The sequence below is a fragment of the Cryptomeria japonica genome, chromosome 10, assembly GCF_030272615.1.
Source record: "Cryptomeria japonica chromosome 10, Sugi_1.0, whole genome shotgun sequence".
In the NCBI taxonomy this organism is placed as follows: Eukaryota; Viridiplantae; Streptophyta; class Pinopsida; order Cupressales; family Cupressaceae; genus Cryptomeria; species Cryptomeria japonica.
Genome location: NC_081414.1, coordinates 394,377,629 through 394,396,707, shown reverse-complemented (window position 1 = coordinate 394,396,707; position 19,079 = coordinate 394,377,629).

Here is a 19,079-nt window from a genome sequence, read left to right as displayed (position 1 = left end):
GAGGCTTTGATAATGTGGCTAAAACTTCATTAGGTACTATCACCTTACCCATCATAGTGGGGCCTGTTACTTTGCCTACACCTATCCATGTTATGTCGGGAAATCTAACGTACTACTTGCTACTGGGGAGACCTTGGATTCACAGTATGCAAGCTGTCCCTTCTACATTGCATAGACAAGTTAAATTTATTTATAACAATAAGACATATACCTTGATAGGTGCTACTAATTTTCAAGCTTGTTTGCAAACATCCACTTCTAAGGGGGGTTCTTCTAAGCCGTCCTCATCTAGTGATGAATCTTTAAATAAGATACCTATCGGTGAATCCTCGCTCTCCGATGATCAAAATTCTTTAAATGAGTCTGGAGCTCTTGGAGAAGATTCTTCTCGACTTGAAACTACACATAAGAAGGATTTTGATCCTGGGAAGATCCTCGAAGACGACGATTGGGGATCCCTTGATTTTAATCCTACCTTTGTGGGTGAATATAAGGTTCCTTCTAGAGAAATTAAAGTTGAAAAGAAGGAAGAAGCTGAAAATCATAAAGTTGAAAAGAAAGAATCAACCTTACCTAAATCTATGAGTAATAATTTTGTGGCCACCTCTCAAACTTCTTCTCCTCACATCTCTAATTATGAAGAGTTTGATTCTTTGTCTTATGAAAAACCACCTTCTCTTCCTGAAATGGCTGATCGTTATGGTCGTGGTTTTCATATTTTTGCTAAGCATGGGTATCATGGAAAAGGTTGTGGTGCTCATGAACAAGGGATAAGAGTTCCTCTAGAGACTAATTTTCACAATTATGCCTTTGGACTTGGCTTTAATCCCTGCAAACGTACTAAAGCTTCTAAAAGACCATGCATTAGTGTTAATGCTATCTCTACATCTTTATCAATACAACATCCTGAGTATATTGATGGGGATCCTTCGTGTGCCTGTGCTTTGGATGTCTTCCCTACCGACGATGCTTTAGCTGAGTTCTTGGGAGCCTATGACACTCTTCCTCGTTATCATCACAATAGGGGACTCCCTTATTGTTTGAACACTGAAGCCTATTTTGGAAAAGAGATTGATAATGACGAGATTGTGAAAGAATTCCCTCAGTTAAAGGATACTCCTCAACAAAGTAATCTTCTCATAAGTGACACCACTGATGTTAAGATGGATCCTTGCAATAAAGAGAAAGTCATTAAAATTGGGAAATGTTTGGATGAAGAGGAACAGAAACAATATGAAGAACTATTGCATGAATTCCCTGAGATCTTTGCTTGGGCATATTCTGACATGCCTGGTATAGATCCTAAGATTGTTACTCATAATATTTTCTTAGTTCCTGATGCTAAGCCCGTGAAACAAAAGATTCGAAAAATGAATCCTAAGGTGGCTCTGCTTGTTAAGGCTGAGATTGAAAAATTATTGGAGGCTGGATTTATCCGCCCTATTGACTATTCCCCATGGATTTCAAATATTGTCGATGTGGCTAAACCAGACAACAAAATAAGAATGTGTACTGACTTTTGGGATCTAAATAAGGCTTCTTTAAAAGATGATTTCCCTCTTCCAAACATTGACATGATAGTTGATTCTACGGTAGGACATGCCTTGTTATCCTTCATGGACAATCAAATTTTTATTAACCCTCAAGATCAATTCAAAACTGCTTTCACCACTCCTTGGGGTACGTTTTGTTGGATAATGATGCCTTTTGGACTTAAAAACGCTGGTGCAACTTATCAACGAGCGATGACCCTTATCTTTCATGATTATATGCATAAGATTTTAGAGGATTATGTTGATGATATTTTGGCCAAATCCTTTCTTCGCATAGATCATGTTAAAATCCTTCGTCAAATCTTTGAAAGAATTCGTAAATATCACATGCGCTTGAATCCCCGCAAATGTGTTTTTGGTGTGGATAGTGGAAAACTATTAGGGTTCATAGTTTCGCATCGTGGGATTGAGGTGGATACTAAGAAAATAGATGCTATTGTCAACATGCCACCTCCTAGAAATGTGTCTCAACTTAAAAGCTTACAAGGAAAGATTCAAGCTATTCGTAGGTTTGTGTCTCAGCTTGCGGATCGTACCTTTCCTTTTACTCAACTTCTTAAAAAGGATATCACTTTTCAATGGAATGAGGATTGTCAGCAAGCATTTGAAGATTTGAAAGTGTATTTGGCTAGTCCTCCTATTCTTCAACCTGCCGAACCTTCTAAACCTTTCCTTCTGTATACAGCTACTTCCTCTCATGCTCTCGCAGCATTGTTGGCACAACATGATAAAGATGGTAAGGAATGTCCAGTTTATTACATAAGTCGTACCTTACTCGATTATGAGACCCGATATTCTGCGATAGAAAGACAATGCTTGGCCTTGGTATTTGCGACTCAAAAATTGAGACATTATCTTTTAAATTCAGAAGTCCATGTCATGGTAAAGTTTGATCCTTTGAAGCATCTTTTCTCTAAAACTGATTTATCAGGACGTCTAGCTAAGTGGGTTATGATGTTAACTGAATTTGACCTTAAATTTGTTTCACAAAGAGCAATTAAAGGACAAGCGTTGACCGATCACTTAGTTGAGGCCCCTTCACCTTTCTCCTTCCCTAACCCTGAGTCCTTTCCTGACGAATTCATTCTTTCTATAGAGAAAGATGAAACTTGGGAGTTATACTTTGATGGCTCTAAGTGTCGTACGGGATCGGGGGCAGGTGTTGTTCTGATCTCTCCTACAAAGAAACCCATTCCCTTATCCTATCGTCTAAATTTCCTGTGTACCAATAACATTGCTGAGTATGAGGCTCTTATAGCGGGAATAAAAGCAGCCTTAGCTCTGAACATAAAACACATACATATCTATGGAGATTCGCAATTGATTATAAGACAAGTAACAGGAATATATCAAGCAAAACAAGACAAATTATCACAATATAAAGACCTTGCTATCTCTTTATCACAAAATTTTGATTCTTATACTATGGAACCTGTTCCTCGAAAAGATAATCGACATGCGGATGCAATGGCATGTGTGGCTTCTCTTGTATCTTTAGAGGACCCTGTGGTTGATCTTAAATTTGTTATTCACAACCTTATTTCTCCAGCTATTGTAGACGATTCTAGCTTGGTAACATGTTGTGATTTTATAGACTCAGATGAATGGTACTCGCATATCGTAAGATATTTGACCGATGGTACCTTTCCTGATTCCGCTAATAGAAACACTAGGGCTAGAATCCGCAAGCTGTCTGCTAGGTATATCATTCTTTCTAATGTCCTTTACCGAAGGGGTTATGATGGTCTTCTCCTTCGTTGTCTTAACAAGTCGGAAATCCCTGTTGCTCTTGAAGAGGCACATTTAGGTGCCTGTGGGGGGCATTTTGGGGGCAAATCTTTAGTTCATAGATTGCTTCGTATGGGATACTATTGGCAAACTATGCAGAAGGATTCCTTTTCATTTGTTAAGAAATGTCATCAATGTCAACAACACAATAATCTGATTCATGCTCCTGCCCAAGAACTCCGTTCTCAAGTAGCTTCTTGGCCTTTTTCCGCATGGGGTTTGGATCTTATTGGTAAAATCTCTCCTCCTTCATCTCAAGGACACACCTTCATTATAACCGCAACAAATTACTTTACGAAGTGGGTAGAAGCTATTCCCCTTCGCTCTACCACTGCTGAAGTGATTTGTCAATTTCTTCTAGAAAACATCATTTCTCGATTCGGGATACCTTCTACTATAATCTCAGATAATGGGACATCATTTAAGAACAAGGACGTGAAGAAATTCCTCGAGAAGTATCATATCAAACATCGATTTTCTACACCATACTATCCTCAGTCAAATGGTCAAGCTGAATCATCCAATAAGATAATTGAACAAATTCTTCGCAAAACCGTGAATAAGCATGGTAAGGATTGAAGTAACCAGCTAATCTAGGCTCTTTGGGCCTACCAAATGAGTGTACGAATTGCTACGGGAACTACTCCTTATAATCTTGTTTATGGTGCTGACGCTATTATGCCCTTAGAATTAGAGATTCCATCACTTAGGATTTCTCTCAAAGGTATAGTAGATGATGACTCTTATAGAGAACAACGACTTCAACAGCTTGAGATGCTTGATGAACAGCGTATAAACGCTCTTGAGCATATTCAAGCGTATCACAAAACTTTACAACGAAGCTATAATGATAGGGTCATTCAACGTTCCTTCTCAGTAGGTGACTTAGTCCTCTATGAGAATCAGCGCAATGTGAATGCCTTACCTGCAGAAAAGGGAAAATTTAGTCCTAATTGGCTTGGACCATATATCGTTATTGAGGATTATGGATCAGGTGCTTACAAAATAGCGGATGTAGATGGTACGCCTCTTAAAGAACCTATCAATGCTATGCACTTGCGTAGATATTATGCTTAATTCTTCGTTCTTCATCTTTTCAATTCTTCAACATGGGATAATATGTTAGTGTCTCTTAATTAAAGCAAAATAGAATTAAATGTTATGTTGTTTAATCTATATTGCTTCGTTCCTGACAAGCGTGTCTTCTTACTTTATGGTTTGTCTTGAATTCATTTATGTAAATTGTGAAAGATTTACATTCCATTATGCTAGCATATTATACAGTGTCGTTATGTGTTAAGTAGAATCGTATCATGTTGTGTTTAAGTTCAAAATTAAATCACATTAGTTATATGATTCTTAGACTTAATGCATATTTCTTCCTTATCATCAATGTTGTACTTGATTAAATATTTTAATTAAGTCACACAAGTATCAATTTAATCATGGAGCATTGAGAAATCAATCACATGGAAATTAAATTCTGAACATACATGTACATTTACCAGATGTATTAGATTTAATCAAAGAAAAACATACATTGTTTTAAGCATTAAAGATAACACATTTGAGACAAAAGAGAAGCATGTATATATACATATATATATGTGTGGATCGTATACAAATATAGGTCACTATACATCCAAAAATGTGACCTCTCCTACATCATAAAATCATCTCCTATCCCTAGGGCTAGTGGCTGGAGAATGTCGACTGGATGCTCCCTCCTGATCTGGCCGTGAAGGTGGACCCATGGGTGTGTAGCGCGATACAGATCGTGAGTGACTCCGAGAGGAACTCCTGCGATCCCTATCCATAAGGATCGCGCGATAGGTGGTAGCCTCGGTCTGAGCCGCTGCTAGATCTCGCCGCGCCTGCTGGAGGTCTTCTGATAGGACTCTCTCTCTCTGTCGCGCCTGCTGGAGGTCCTCTGATAGGACTCTCTCTCTCTCCCTCCATATATCTACCTATACTTGGAATGGGAAAAACAAATCCTCATGTCGACCCGCGTTCCCCTGAGGCCTATAGGCCATCTGTGAGGAACTGGGGATCTGTGCTATCGTGGAAATGTCTGTCATTGCCTGCTGAATTAAGGAATGCCACTCCTGCACATTAGCTGTGGCAGTAGAACAGATTTTTTGTTAGTACCATTCTATATCATCAAAACATCAATCAATCAATATAAACCTACTATACCTGGATCTCCCTTGCGCCAGTAGGGATCATGATATGGTAGTATCTGTGCCTGGGAACCGCTAGGCTCCCCTCGCTTGAATAATCTATCCACGATGGGTGTAGGCTGGATGGTACTAGGGACAGGCCTCCGTATCGCCTCATGTTCCCCCTGTTGGGGAATAAGAGGTGGATCTAGTGCTATGGTATCATCTCCTAAATGGTGGGGAGCTGCATCTGACTCCTCCTCATCATCTCTATCCTCCTCCTCCTCCTCCTCCTCGTCATCCTCATCCTCGTCCTCATCCGCATCATCACCTGCATCTCCCTCGTCCTCCTCTCTATCTGTATCCTCCTCCTCCTCCTCGACACTGGGCTGATCGCCTGTAGGTGGATCAGGATCTCCCGCCTCCTCCTCCTCGACACTGGGCTGATCGCCTGTAGGTGGATCAGGATCTCCCGCCTCCTCATGACCCTCTCCCTCCTTTGCCTCCTCTGACCTGGATCCCTGGTCCTCATCTGGGTCTCCGTGTCTCCATGGGCCTGGATAGCCTGTCGGATGATCTGGTGGAAAGATAGGACCTGGATATGATCTCATAAACCATGAGACATACCTGCGCTGTGCTCCAGGCTCTGCAGAATAGTCAGTGACTACATCCTGATCAGATCCCTCTAAGTCTATAGTCTCGATGTCATCTATCGTCGGTCTCGCTACTGCTCTAGGTCTGGGAAGGACCCGTGAGTGTCGAGTATAGATGGGCACATCCGCTGGAACACACTGCTCTAGCCCGAACTGCCTCCGTACTCGGTCAAAGTAGAAAGGGACTATGATGTGTGCATATCATCACCGCAGTAGGCGGTTCCTCTGTAGACATGCTAACTGTCTCTCCATACCATCCCATCTGTGCATCTGTAGGTAAGGTCTCCACACTGTCACCTCGGCTGTCACTCTATCAAAAATCACTCTCCAATATAACAAATCTCCAAATCTCCATTCGCTGGTAAGTGGATAAGCGAACACCCTAGGTCGCTCGCTCGTTGTACTCAGCAGAAAGCCGATGGGACTGGTGCATGTGAAGTGCTCTAAAATCCACACCTGCAGAAGTGTGCATGTCATCAAACTACAACCCTGTCCAAATACGTACTCCTCAAGGTCGTGATAGAGATGTGTGAGCATACTCCAACCCCAAGCATACACTCTCCTGTGTCTCTCCATCGCTGTGATACACCATGTGAGACCCCCATGCATGTGTGTCCCTCACCCATTAGGGCAGACGGCTAGTGCTATGATGGCTATCATAAGGTGTCTCAGAAGGGGTACCTCCCCTATAGGATGTAAGAGCCAGCTGACCATGATGCGACCTCTCATCTCGCTCGGCATGACTCTCCCTATGCAATACACCTGCTCTCTCTGATGATCCTCCGCTGATCGATCGGTCGCGTATGTAACAGTCGCTCCTCTGATAGGAAGACGAAGTATACGGTACACATCCTCGAGTGTGACTGTCAGCTCTCCTACTGGAAGGTGAAACATGTATGTGTCAGGATCCCATCGCTCCATCAATGCCATCAGCATCGTAGGATGGAACCGAATGGCCGGCATGAGGATCACATACCATAATCCTACTATCAATAGTGTGTCTCTCTCTGACTGAGTAAGCCGCGGAATCTGATCTCGTAAACTGTGAAGAATATGTCCCGCTGTATGCTCTCTCATGTACAGAAGGCCCTGCAACACAAAAACATGACCATAATCAGTACTCAATCATCAAAATCGCTAATGCAAACTATCGAACATCATGTGCTAGTCCTGAAACCCCTCGCCAAGCCCTGATTGGGGACCATAGTGTCCTGTCAGGGACCATGGCGCCCTGTCAGGGACCATGGTGCCCTAAGGGGACCATGGCGCCCTTGTCAGGGACCATGGCGCCCTGGGGGGACCAGGGCGCCCCACAGGGACCATGGCGCCCTGGGTGGGCCCCGGGTCAGCCTTCAGGGCCCGCATACGATCACAGAAAAGTCAAACATGCGAAAAATCAAAAGTCAAACGTTCAGTCAACTCACCTCGTCCAGTGGCTCGTCGTCGATCACGGCCTGGCGCAGGATCTCGATCCTCGTGGGACGCTCCGATCATCGTGAAGGCATGATGATGGCTATGTGGGCTCTGCTACACTGAATAGTATTCTAAAATCAACAAAGTGACGAATACAAGTGTCACTTTCGAGGTATATACTCTCATTTGTTTATTCTTACTTGTTGAAACCCTAATTTTCCTCTTTCACTCATTTCATCATAACTTGAGTTTGGGAGATGCGATTTTCGAACCGTTTGTTGCGTAGGAATCGTATTTTCATTCCCCTACTCTCGGGATGTTCCAAAAAGTGCTCTGATGAAGCCTATTTAGTGAACACCCCTCATCAATACTACCTTACACAATTTGTTGCAAGTAAACATGCTACCCTATTTCACCTCCCTAATAAGCAAGTCGAAACAGGGGGGGCATATAGCTACTCACAGATTTCATCACTTTCCCTAGTAAGCATTAGGTGATTTTGTGATCTAACATGTGTTTTGTAGGGTGCGGTTCCTAACTGTGTACTGCAAATGCCGCTGGGGGCTTCGTCCGACAACTTATGGATATATCCTTTTTCAAATAATGTTTACTTTCTGTACTTTAGCTTGCATATGCACGTAGTACTCATATGACCGCAAAAGTGGGGGCTAAATGTAACGTCATAAATTGTACGCACTTGCTAAAGCAGTACAATTTAACACCTAGTTTAGCACCCGCCTTGGCGCAGTTGCACTTTGCATGGCATTTCCCCTTTAGCACTTAATTAATCAAATTAATTAGGTCTAAAGGTTCTATTTCACCATTCTCTACATCATAAAGTTGGGCCCTTTCACTAAAGCGCGCCCTTCGCATTTTATTCCTCCAATACATCACTCAATCAAAAACCCTAATTAGGCCCTATTCTAAGCTTGGGGGCTTGATTTCAGGGGTCAAAACATCTCGAAATCACCTGTAACTTCGGGATTCTCTCTAAAATCATCATATCTGACGGTCCTGAAAATTTGGTGAAAAGTTGTCGGGACCATGGCGCCCGAAGTGCACACGGTCCCGGACATTTTTCCCAAAATTTTAGGAGCGCGATCCAATCATAAAATAAAGCTTAACCCAAAGAAATTGGCGGGATATTCAATCTCTAGGTCGGCCAAAATACGAATTTACGATCTAGGGTTTCCTACATAAGAGCTCTCTTTCTTCATTTGAAGGGATCGGAATTTTGTTTTCAGGAACTTCATATGCAGCGAAAGAGCAGATCTTTGAAGACTTCAACATCTTACAACATCCTTCTATCAAGCATCTATCAAATTCATTCATCCACTTAGGGCTTGGAAGACATTGAAGAACAATAGGAGATTACCGACTGAAGATTGGCTTGTACTCCTCCCTTGAGGGTTGGGTATGATTTCATGTTGTTTTCATATCTTTACATAAGCTTCAATACATCATTTATTCATGCTTTAGATCACTTTGCATCTTGATTTAGAGCATTTACGTTATCATTTACAAGCAATTAGGGTTTACTTTCTAGGTTGCTCTAGTTTGCTTTCTTGCATTTTAGGACCTTGCACACACACTAGGTCTGCACACACAATACATTTTACAAAACAACTTGGCTATTCGTGGAGGTGGAAATCACCGAAGCGGGGGTTTTACTAAGGCAAAACCCTATATAGCCGCCCATACACCCTTTTTCAGATATCATTGCAGGTTTCGGGATTCAGACGACACCGCGAGATACAGATCCGGAGAGAGAAGGTCGAGACAGCACTCTGTATCAAAATTGCAGAGCAGAAGACTGGGACAGGGGCGCTGGGCACCCTGGTCCCTGGGACAGAGGCACTGGGCGCCCTGGTCCTCCAGACAGACAGCTTTCAGACAGCTTTCCGACAGTGTTCCAGAGTGCAGAACAGCAGTTTCCGGTGCAGTTTTCAGGATAGTGGCGCCCGCGCCCCCGTCCTGAACATTTTCAGTCTGATTTTGACTCTGGGTACACATCTGCATTCTTATTTCATCCTTGTATTTACAGTTGTTCATTGTTTAATCTCAATTCTGCAATCTTGTTATTAGCTCATACTTGCATTTTGGGATTAGGGTTTGAACTTGCATTACTTGATCTTACAATTTCAACAAGGGAATAGAAATCCTAATAGATATCCCATGGCTCTCTCTTTCACAAAAAGAAGTAGCCAATTGTGCGATATCTCTAGGCTCTTTCGTATTCCGTAATGTGTGTCAAAAGGTAGGATTAGGGCATGATTAACCTAGTCTCGCTTTTTCCCCCACACACTATCTAATAGCACAAACTACTTGATTAGATCTAGTATAGTTCACTGCTAATGCATTCCAGCATTACTTCAGTCTTCTCTATCTCTCTCAGTTATAACTTGATCTTCTCAGATAAGATCACTCTTCAACAACTCAACAATCACCTTAAACCCTAGCACCACATAAACCTTTTTTTGCAACAACAAAAACCCTAGACATGATGTCCTTTTAAAGGAATCTGATTTCATGTCGGTCCAATAGGATTATATTACAATTTCCTAAGTTCAATGAATCTAGACATACTCAGTAACATGACACAAAAAGCACCGTCAGTGTGTCGGCACCGTCAATCAATTGGTGGATTGGTAACTCATCACAAAATGTCGGTTGGTAACTCATCACAGAGTATTACCGGTTCATACAAAATACCGGTTGCCAGTTTGACAAAAATAAAGACTGGCAAGAATGTGTTATGCCGCTTTGCTTCCTCATACCGCTTGAGATCTTTGAACTGCTTGGGGTCGACATACTGCTTCAGACCGGGAAACACATTCTACAAAATCACCAATAGTCTAAAGACTAGAATGCAACAAACTGGTTGGAACAAATACCGATTGAGCTCTAGCTCATACATATAAGGGGATCTCAATACAAGTGTCTGTCCATCAATGACAATCACAACATAAACATCAAAAATGCCAACAATCTCCCCCTTTGGCATTGATGGCAACACTTAGGAAAATAAAATTTTGACATCTAAGTGTTTTACAATCAAAAACATGCCATTAACAAAATTGCTCCCCCTAAGCATATACACTATCCCTTAATCAATACAATGTATAGCAATTTTGTAAACAGAGCATAAACATTGAGATATCAAAGCAAATAGCATATATCAAAATTTTGAAACCAGATACTTCTCCCTATTCATCTCCAAAATAGATAGAGTACATCTCCCCCTTTGCCAACAATGACAAAGTATCGTTGAACAACCTTGTTTCCTTTTGATATTGAAATAATAAAAGTTTATGACAACAATGAATAATACTTGTCAAAAACCAATTTATAGTCCTGCAAAAATTGTTTCATGGATAGAGACTAGGATTCAAGTAGGGAGGTTGCCACTTCTTTTTCTGTTTGCACCTAGGATGCCTATTCCTCCATGGCATCAACTGTGCTCAGCTCCTGAGTAACTGTCAAGGCATCCAGGTTCAGATAACACTTCTGAAGAATTTGCAGACGTGGAAGTAAAACCAGTTGTAGCTCCTGCAAATCCCTATATCGTGTACTGATGTCTTGCTCCATTTTGGCTAACTAGATCTGGAACCGGTGAACGGTTTTCCCATAAGTTGCAAAGGAATCATAGGGTGGCTTAAATGTGCTCAAGTAGGACTGTAAGTCCATTTGAAGCTTTTGCTGCTGAGTTAGCACATCATCACAAAATAGATGGGGTTGACAGATTTTGCTTAGTAGCAAGTTTCCCTCATCCAAAGCATCCATTATATCCTTTTGGTTTTTCAGAAGTTCAAACCGGAGCTCATTCAACTTTTTCACTAGAGCAATGTTAAGAGCCTTTTGATGCTCTTTCTTGGCATTTGCCTCAGCTGCTTCTTCCAGGCTCTGCACCTAATCATCCACTACAGTACATAGTAGTTTGAGTTGTGCTAGTGATGATTCAGTGTTAGGAAGATTGGTATCAAGGATCAAACCGGTAAGTGTGTCTACAGCCGCTTGAATGATATCTTGCTCCTTTTTCCTTCGTATGATTTCAAGGCACTCTTGAGCAACCTTGATGCTCTACATAAGCTCCGACTCACTAGCAAACTGGAGATCGATAGGACTGGAGATATCAGCCGGTTTGGCTTGACTCTCGGTTGCCTTCGGAGTCTCCATCTATGTGCTCTTCATTGCCTCTGTTGCCTTGTTTGCTTCTTCCTTCTTCCTTTTCTCTACTTCCTCCTTCTGTTCTTATGCCTTGTCTTCCTCTGCTTTCTTTTTCCTCTCTGTTTTCTTCCTCATCTCTTCTTCTTTCTCTTCCTCTTCCTTCTTCTTCTTTTCTTCCTCTTCCTTCTTCTTTTCTTCCTCTTCCTTCTTCTTCTTTTCTTCCGTTTCCTTCTTCTTCTTCTCTTCCTCTTCCTTCTTTTTCTTCTCTTCCTTATCCTCTTCTTCTTTCTTTTTCCTATCATCTTCTTGCTTCTTCTTCTCTTCATCTTTCCATTTCTCCTCTTCCTCTTTTCTCTTCTCTTCCTCTTTTCTCTTTTCTTCCTCTTTTCTCTTCTCTTCCTCATCTTCATCCCTCTTCTTCTTCTCTGTCTATTCTTCAGCCGCTTCCTGTGTGTCCTTGGCTTGCTTACTGCCCTCTTCAGCTTGTTGCCCCTATTCTGTTCCTTCAGAAGGTATGTCTTGAGTGACATCTTCTATGTCCAGTGCATCGACATCAATAGTGTCAATTGGTTCTTCAACCAGGTTTCCTTCTTCATCAAAAACTTCATCCGGTTTGGATACAACCGGTTCTTTTTCTGCTTGGAGGTTGGCCATTCGTGCTTTGTGAGAATTGATAGCATAATCCATATGTTGATGAGTATCTTTTTCAACATCATCAATTGTCCCCTCCAACAGCCAGAGTCTTCTTCTCCTTGTGAAGAAGAGTCCTTTATTCTGATCCAAGACATCAAATAATTCTGAATTTGAGAGGTCGAGAAAGTACTGTGCAAAGACTTTCTCCCTAATCTCCTGTTCTTTTTCAATGGCAATGTGCCATTTATTATCTAATGCTTTATATAAAGAATCTAGTGTCTGAGATTTTATCTCTGATGGTGACCAGTCATTTTTACACAAATAAATAACGATTTCCTGTAATACTTCTTCTTTCTCCTCATCACTAAAATCATCATAATAATCTATTAAATCATGAAGTAATTTTCTCCTAATATTCTTTATTGTCCTTTGATAATGTGTCAAAGGTTTGTATGAGGAGATATCAATATTTATCGGTGCGGATGCTGCCGGTTCATTCTTCTTCATCTTCTTTGTCTGTCTGGCCTTCTTTGGCTTATCATCAGACTCAATCTCTTTGGATTCCAGTTCATTTGACTTAGTCTTCCTTTTTCTTTCGAATACTTTTGCCGGTGCCACTTCCGGTTTCTTCTTTGCCAGTGACTGCTTGGTCACTCTTGGAGTTGCAGTGGTGGCCAGTGCCGATGCTACAAGCACTGCCTTTGCTTTCTTTGCTACCAGTTCTTTTCCTTTCTTAACAGATGGTTCCTCGACCAGTGCAATCCTCTCCAAGTAGGTTCTGGTCCTCTTAGCCTTAGGATCAAGAGGTGAGGCAATAAGAGTTGAGGCATACCCTTCCAGCATATCATACATAACCTCATAGCCCATTGGCTCCACTTATTCCATTCTAGGCTCAACAGCCTCCATTAGGGATTTGTCCACTTGCATGGTGAAACAGATGTCATCTCCGTATTTCTTAACGATGTCACCTGAGATCCTTACCCTTTGACTCATCTTTCTTCTGAACTCATCAAAATATTTGTTCAACACCTTAGGGTAACTGATTCCAATGGCTTGTATGTTTTCCTTGATCTGTTTGGTTACCGGTTGGTCAGGGGACCACTGGACATCTCCTACTCTAGGAAAGTAGCCTTGAAAATAGAAAAGCAACCCAACCAATAGTTGTCCAAACTTGAATCTTAGTGCATTATCCTGTTTAATCGACTTCAGATTAGACAAGAGTTACCTCTGCATACTGGTGCATAGGTCAAATGATGCATCCTCTTTAATCATCCGGTAAACAGCATTTACCACAGCAACAGATATAGAATTAATCCTGCTAGCTGAGAATGTTCTGTAGCCTATCACCATGCAGGCGTATTTCACCAGATCATCCTTGATAGGATTAACTGTCATACCCCGTGAGTCACTTGTTGAACCGGTGAGCTTGGCCATTTCCGTTTTGTTTACCGTTCTAAGGGCTGGCACTTCCCCTGTATTGCAAAAACTGGTGACTACATGAATTGCCTGTGGCATGATATCATGCATCCTCTCCAAGTACATTTTGTCACCATGGACTCTACTCAAGATGATCCTAATGTGATCCTCCGTAAAATCTTCCAGAAAGTATACTGCATTATGGAGTTTCTTCTTCTCTAGGATACTAAACTCTGGTTTGATTTTCTTGTCCTTTCCGCAAAATAAACCTAACTAGGTGTGAATAGCTAAAGACCCTAGGTCTTCTATTTTGCAATCAATATAATCTGTAATTCCTTCTTCAACTATGACTCCAGCCAGAACTTGTGATAAAGCATTATATTTGGACTTCCTTTGAATGAAACTCTCTGACTCAATTGATGTACTAGAATTGGTATGAGATGCGGAAGCCATTGTTGAGTATTTCAAATACCTTTACAACACGAATTTAGGGCTTCTAGATTCAGCTTCACTCCACTCTCTGTTGGTTGCCAAATCACCACTTTGTGTTCTCCACAACCGCTTGCAAACTGGATTTGAATCTCCTTCAAGACTTGTCAACTTCTTGAAATCTTAGCTCAAATCGCCTTTTCTTTGCTCTGCACTTTGAAAAACTTTTCTTCACTCGAAAACAGATAGTGAGAAATGATTTGAAATATGCTTTTATACATGTCTCTCACCTACCACCATTAATGCTCCTCTATTAGGGCGTAAACCCTAATTTGCCTCTTCTACCGTTTCTGATCTTCTGCCAAGCGATAGGTATTACATACCGGTTAAGGTCTTTTACCAATGAAACCGGGGGGTTCATAATTATTTCGCCGTTTGCTCCCCCTAAGCCTCTTTGGAGCTTAGTTTGTCGGTTCCGATATTTTTACACTAGGTGCAGAAACCAGTTCCTCTTCCAACATTGTTGGTTTCTTCCTCCAAGTTTTGTTCATGTCCGCTTGAACTTTTCAACATCAACTTCTCCTTTCTGAGTGACCAGTATATCATCAGATATACTCTTTCTACTTCTGCAGAATCTTGCAATGTGACCTGGTCTATTGCAGTGATAGCAAACCAATCCAGGTGCTTTCCAAGGTCCATTATTCATGTTTCCATTCTTTCTTCTGCATGTAGCAGCAGTATGACCATGTCCATGACAAATCCAATAGTTTGCTCTCCATCCGGTTGCTAGTTGATAACCATTGTTGCCTGACTGATAATTGTAAGCATTACATCGATTAGGGTTCCGGTTCACAAAAGATTCCGGACCAGCTCCTTGGGTCCTCTGAGGATACCTTTCAGTATTGTTCATGACAGACCTGCATTCAGATGCTCTATGCCCAAACTTTTTGCATGCATAACAATGACCATTGAACTTATTGGATCTAGGTACATTGTTGATAAAATAAGGAAAATTATTGTAGGCTTTGCTCCTACATACATTGGCAGTGTGTCCTTCTTTAAGACAGTTAAAGCAAACAGGTTTGAATTTTTCCTTACCTTTTCCTTTGAGTGTCGGTTGCTTCGCTGATGCTTCAGCATTTGTTCCTGAGGATTCTCCTTCCTCATGTCCAGAGAAACCAAGTCCATTGGTATTCTTTATCGATCTTGATGACTCAATCTTTTTCTCTAGTTTGATAGTACTTTTGCTGAACTTAGCAAGTATTTCCTTTGACTCAGAGAGTTCTTTGGAAATAGCAATATTTGTCTCTGTAGATGTATAAAAATGACCATATTCCTAAATGAATATTTTATGTTCATTTCTCTATTTAATTAAATCTAATTTAATTAATAACCCATATTCCTCTATTTAATTAAGTAAATTACTCAATTAAATTCACTATTCCATTTAATAGGATAAATTCATTTTATTCAATTAAAGCCCTTGTCCACTTTTTAATTAAATTCAAATTTAATTAAAATAGTTATCCTAAATTAAATAAATCTAATTTATTTATTTACAACCGAATTGAATTAAATTTAATTAAAACCTATTTTCCCTCACCCACTTGCAAAATCCTACACCTCCCACTTACATCCTAACCCTCTTTCTAACCTCTTCTAGATTCTTCTAAACCTAATTAATTAACCCAAACCCATCCATTATCCCTTTTCCCTAAATTTGAGGAGGTCACTTCTCAAATTTGGAGTAAAGTCTTCAAATTGCATTAAAGCCTTTATCCATTCAACAAGCTAACTTGTTGAATGCCCCCAAATTTGGAAGGACTCTTACAAATTTATCCCCAAAGTCTTCATAACCATTAATGGTTAACTCAACCCTCTTACATGGTTAAAGAATTTCCATAAACTCAACCTCCATCTAACCCAAGGGTCTCATCAAGTATTTATTGCTTTGACCATGGTTATCCTTAAACCTTTGCACAAGAGTTTATCCTTTGGGTAAAAGCTTTATCCAATGGATAACCCTAACTTAACCTTAACCCTTAACCCCTAGGGTAACCATGAGGTCTTCTCAAGCATTTAATGTTTCTTACATCTCCTCTCAATCAACCTTATGTTGACAATTGTCACCATTTCATTGGTACCAATTGCAAACATGGATTCCCAACTTTCAAACTTGGCCCTTGATTAACTCTTTCAATCCTGACCATCCATTGCCCTATTTTTTCTATAAATAGAGCTCTCATTCCTCCATTTTCATCATCCAAGTCTTTAGCATCACACTTATACTTAAATCCATTCAAGCTTTCATATCTCATTTTGTGCTCATCATTTTAGCTTCTCTTTTAAACAGGAATTTATCTAAATATGCTAATTTAGAGTATGCTCCTTATCATTTAGCTTAAATCATGAATTAATATAGTATGCTAGGATAGTCTTGTTTACTAACCTTGTCATATTATAACCAGTTTATTGCATTCGTAGCATCATGCATAGCTTAGGATGCATCTCATCTTAAAATCAACAAAAGCATCCCTCATTCTTGCATTTGTCATCCCTAAACCATTGTGCTCAGTGATCTGAGAGCAACCATGGAACCATCCTTGGGAAGCTGAGCCATACTTCATGACTCTATAGCTTGCACCAAGAAGTCCTGTGGGTGTGTGAGCAAGGCTCCATAGAGCTCTGTTTTTCACATATTAAGTTCTATTGGCCCGCTTTTCCCACATACATTTCTAGTACCCACCATGAGGCATTACCCCATATATCAAATCGGTTTTTAAATTTAACCACTTTTGCTGGTTCGCGGGAAACAAGAATCAGTGCGTGCGAAGCATTCCTTAGCTAATCTGGTCAACAGCCTAGCGCATCCAGTTTACTGTTCAGCACGTTGGGCCCATCATATAGTGCGTGAAGTTATTTTCTTAGCACATCACAATACTAAACTTTTCCTGTAGGTCTTGACACGAGAGAAAAATAGAGCAGCGCTTCCAGAACACAGAGTAGCGCATCCCAAAAACACCATAGCGCATCACTGATTTGTTTCAGCGCATCACTGTTATTTTCTAGCGCATACAGTTTGTTCTATAGCGCATCATAAATAGACAGAAATCAAAAAAATTAAAATCTGTAACCGAGGGTAAAATTTAGACTTGTTGAAGTCCACCCATCATCTAACGTTTTTGGCTTGTTCTTTTGCAGGATTCTAACAATTTTATTGCAGATGGGAGCTTAGTTTTAAAAATATTAAGATAGTTAGAATTTTCACTAACTTAGTTAAGTTAGTTTAAAATTTTGAACTTCTTTTATTCTTAAAATTGAACTCACTTGTTTTTTTGGGCTATAAAAAGAACCACAAATCAGAAAATTTCTTGCTTTCATAGGAGAAAAATTTATTTTGGGCTTTAAAAAGAACCATGCAAACCTTCCTTTTTGCAAAAGTAGCTATAAAAAGAACCTCACCATCCTTTGGTGTATAAAATGATTCATTTCAAAAAATTTGCAAAGGAAAGAACCACACTTAAAAGCTTTTATTACAATCAAAGGAGGGAAGTTATTCCCCTTTTACCGGTTTCCTTTTGTTATCCAAAATCGAACTTTTGCTTTGTTGACTTGATTATTTTCCTAGATTAAATAATCACTGATTTGGAGAAAATAAAATTAACACCATGCTTTTTGGAGCAACATCTCCCAATAGAAGTTAGCAAATCATTTGTCTTAAAAGCTAAAAAGAAAAAAAATTGTTTGCCTTGTCTCGAAAGTGGAAGGAATATGCTCTCCCCTTAACTGGGTGATCAAAAATCCAGACCACTCTTAAAGCTTTCTTTACTTCAAGCAATAAATCCTTTAGCAGGCCTACCTTCCCGAGGAGTTGGAATCAACTCTTAAAGCCATTTATGGTCGGTGTGAAGGGAACAACCTAAGTGGGAAACAACTTTGACGCCAAGTATTCCAACCCATTATAATCAAAAGTGGAAAGTGACAAAAGTCATTTTCAATGGTTGCACGCAGTGATTAGCCTTCCCCCAGTATCCTCGAGATACATAAAGCCTTTTTTCTAAAGGTTGGGAAACCTCCTGGGGGAGTTTATCACTGATGACTGAACAGGAAGCCTGATTACGAACCATAGAAATAGAAACCTTGAGCCGAGTCAGTAACCAGACATTTATAACATCATAGTGCAAGGGTGGGGAAGAATCCGCCCCCAAGATCACTCACCATATATCTCCCAAGATAACTACTCAATTGTGAAGCGATTCACTTTGAGTTAATTTTTGGCAAAAGGCAAAAAAATGGGCGCCCTGTAGGGGGTGACATGGTTGTTTGAGCTGATGGAGTATCGAGACTAGTGGACTATGATGTTATTTATGACCTTTGAATAAAGAGTCTTCTTGAAGTGTATTATTCATATCCAAACCTGTTAAAACATTGGAGATTTGAACACATCCTCGCAGAACATACACTTTTTGTTAGATTAGGCAAAATGGTTGTCTTTTTTGTGTTGTGCTTGCATTTACTACTTCAGAAAATCATCCATCAAGACTGAAAAACTCACAATCAAATCCGAAAATTGCAAAAAACCAACCAAAGGAAAAATCAAGGCAGTTTAGCGCGTGAGAACAACTTCTTAGCACGTAGGCTACATTTGTTAGCGCATCAAAACGTAAAGTTAGCGCGTCCAGTCAAAACAATAGCATTTTATCCAAAATTTCAAAATAGTGTTAAACAGTTAGCGCATCTGGAAAATAGCATAGCACGTTGAAGCATCAACTTAGTGCATAGGAGTCACATTTTAGCGCATAGGGTTTAACAGTTAGCGCATCACAGACCCATACTAGAGCATAGCTTTTTGAGCCAGGCAGAAAACA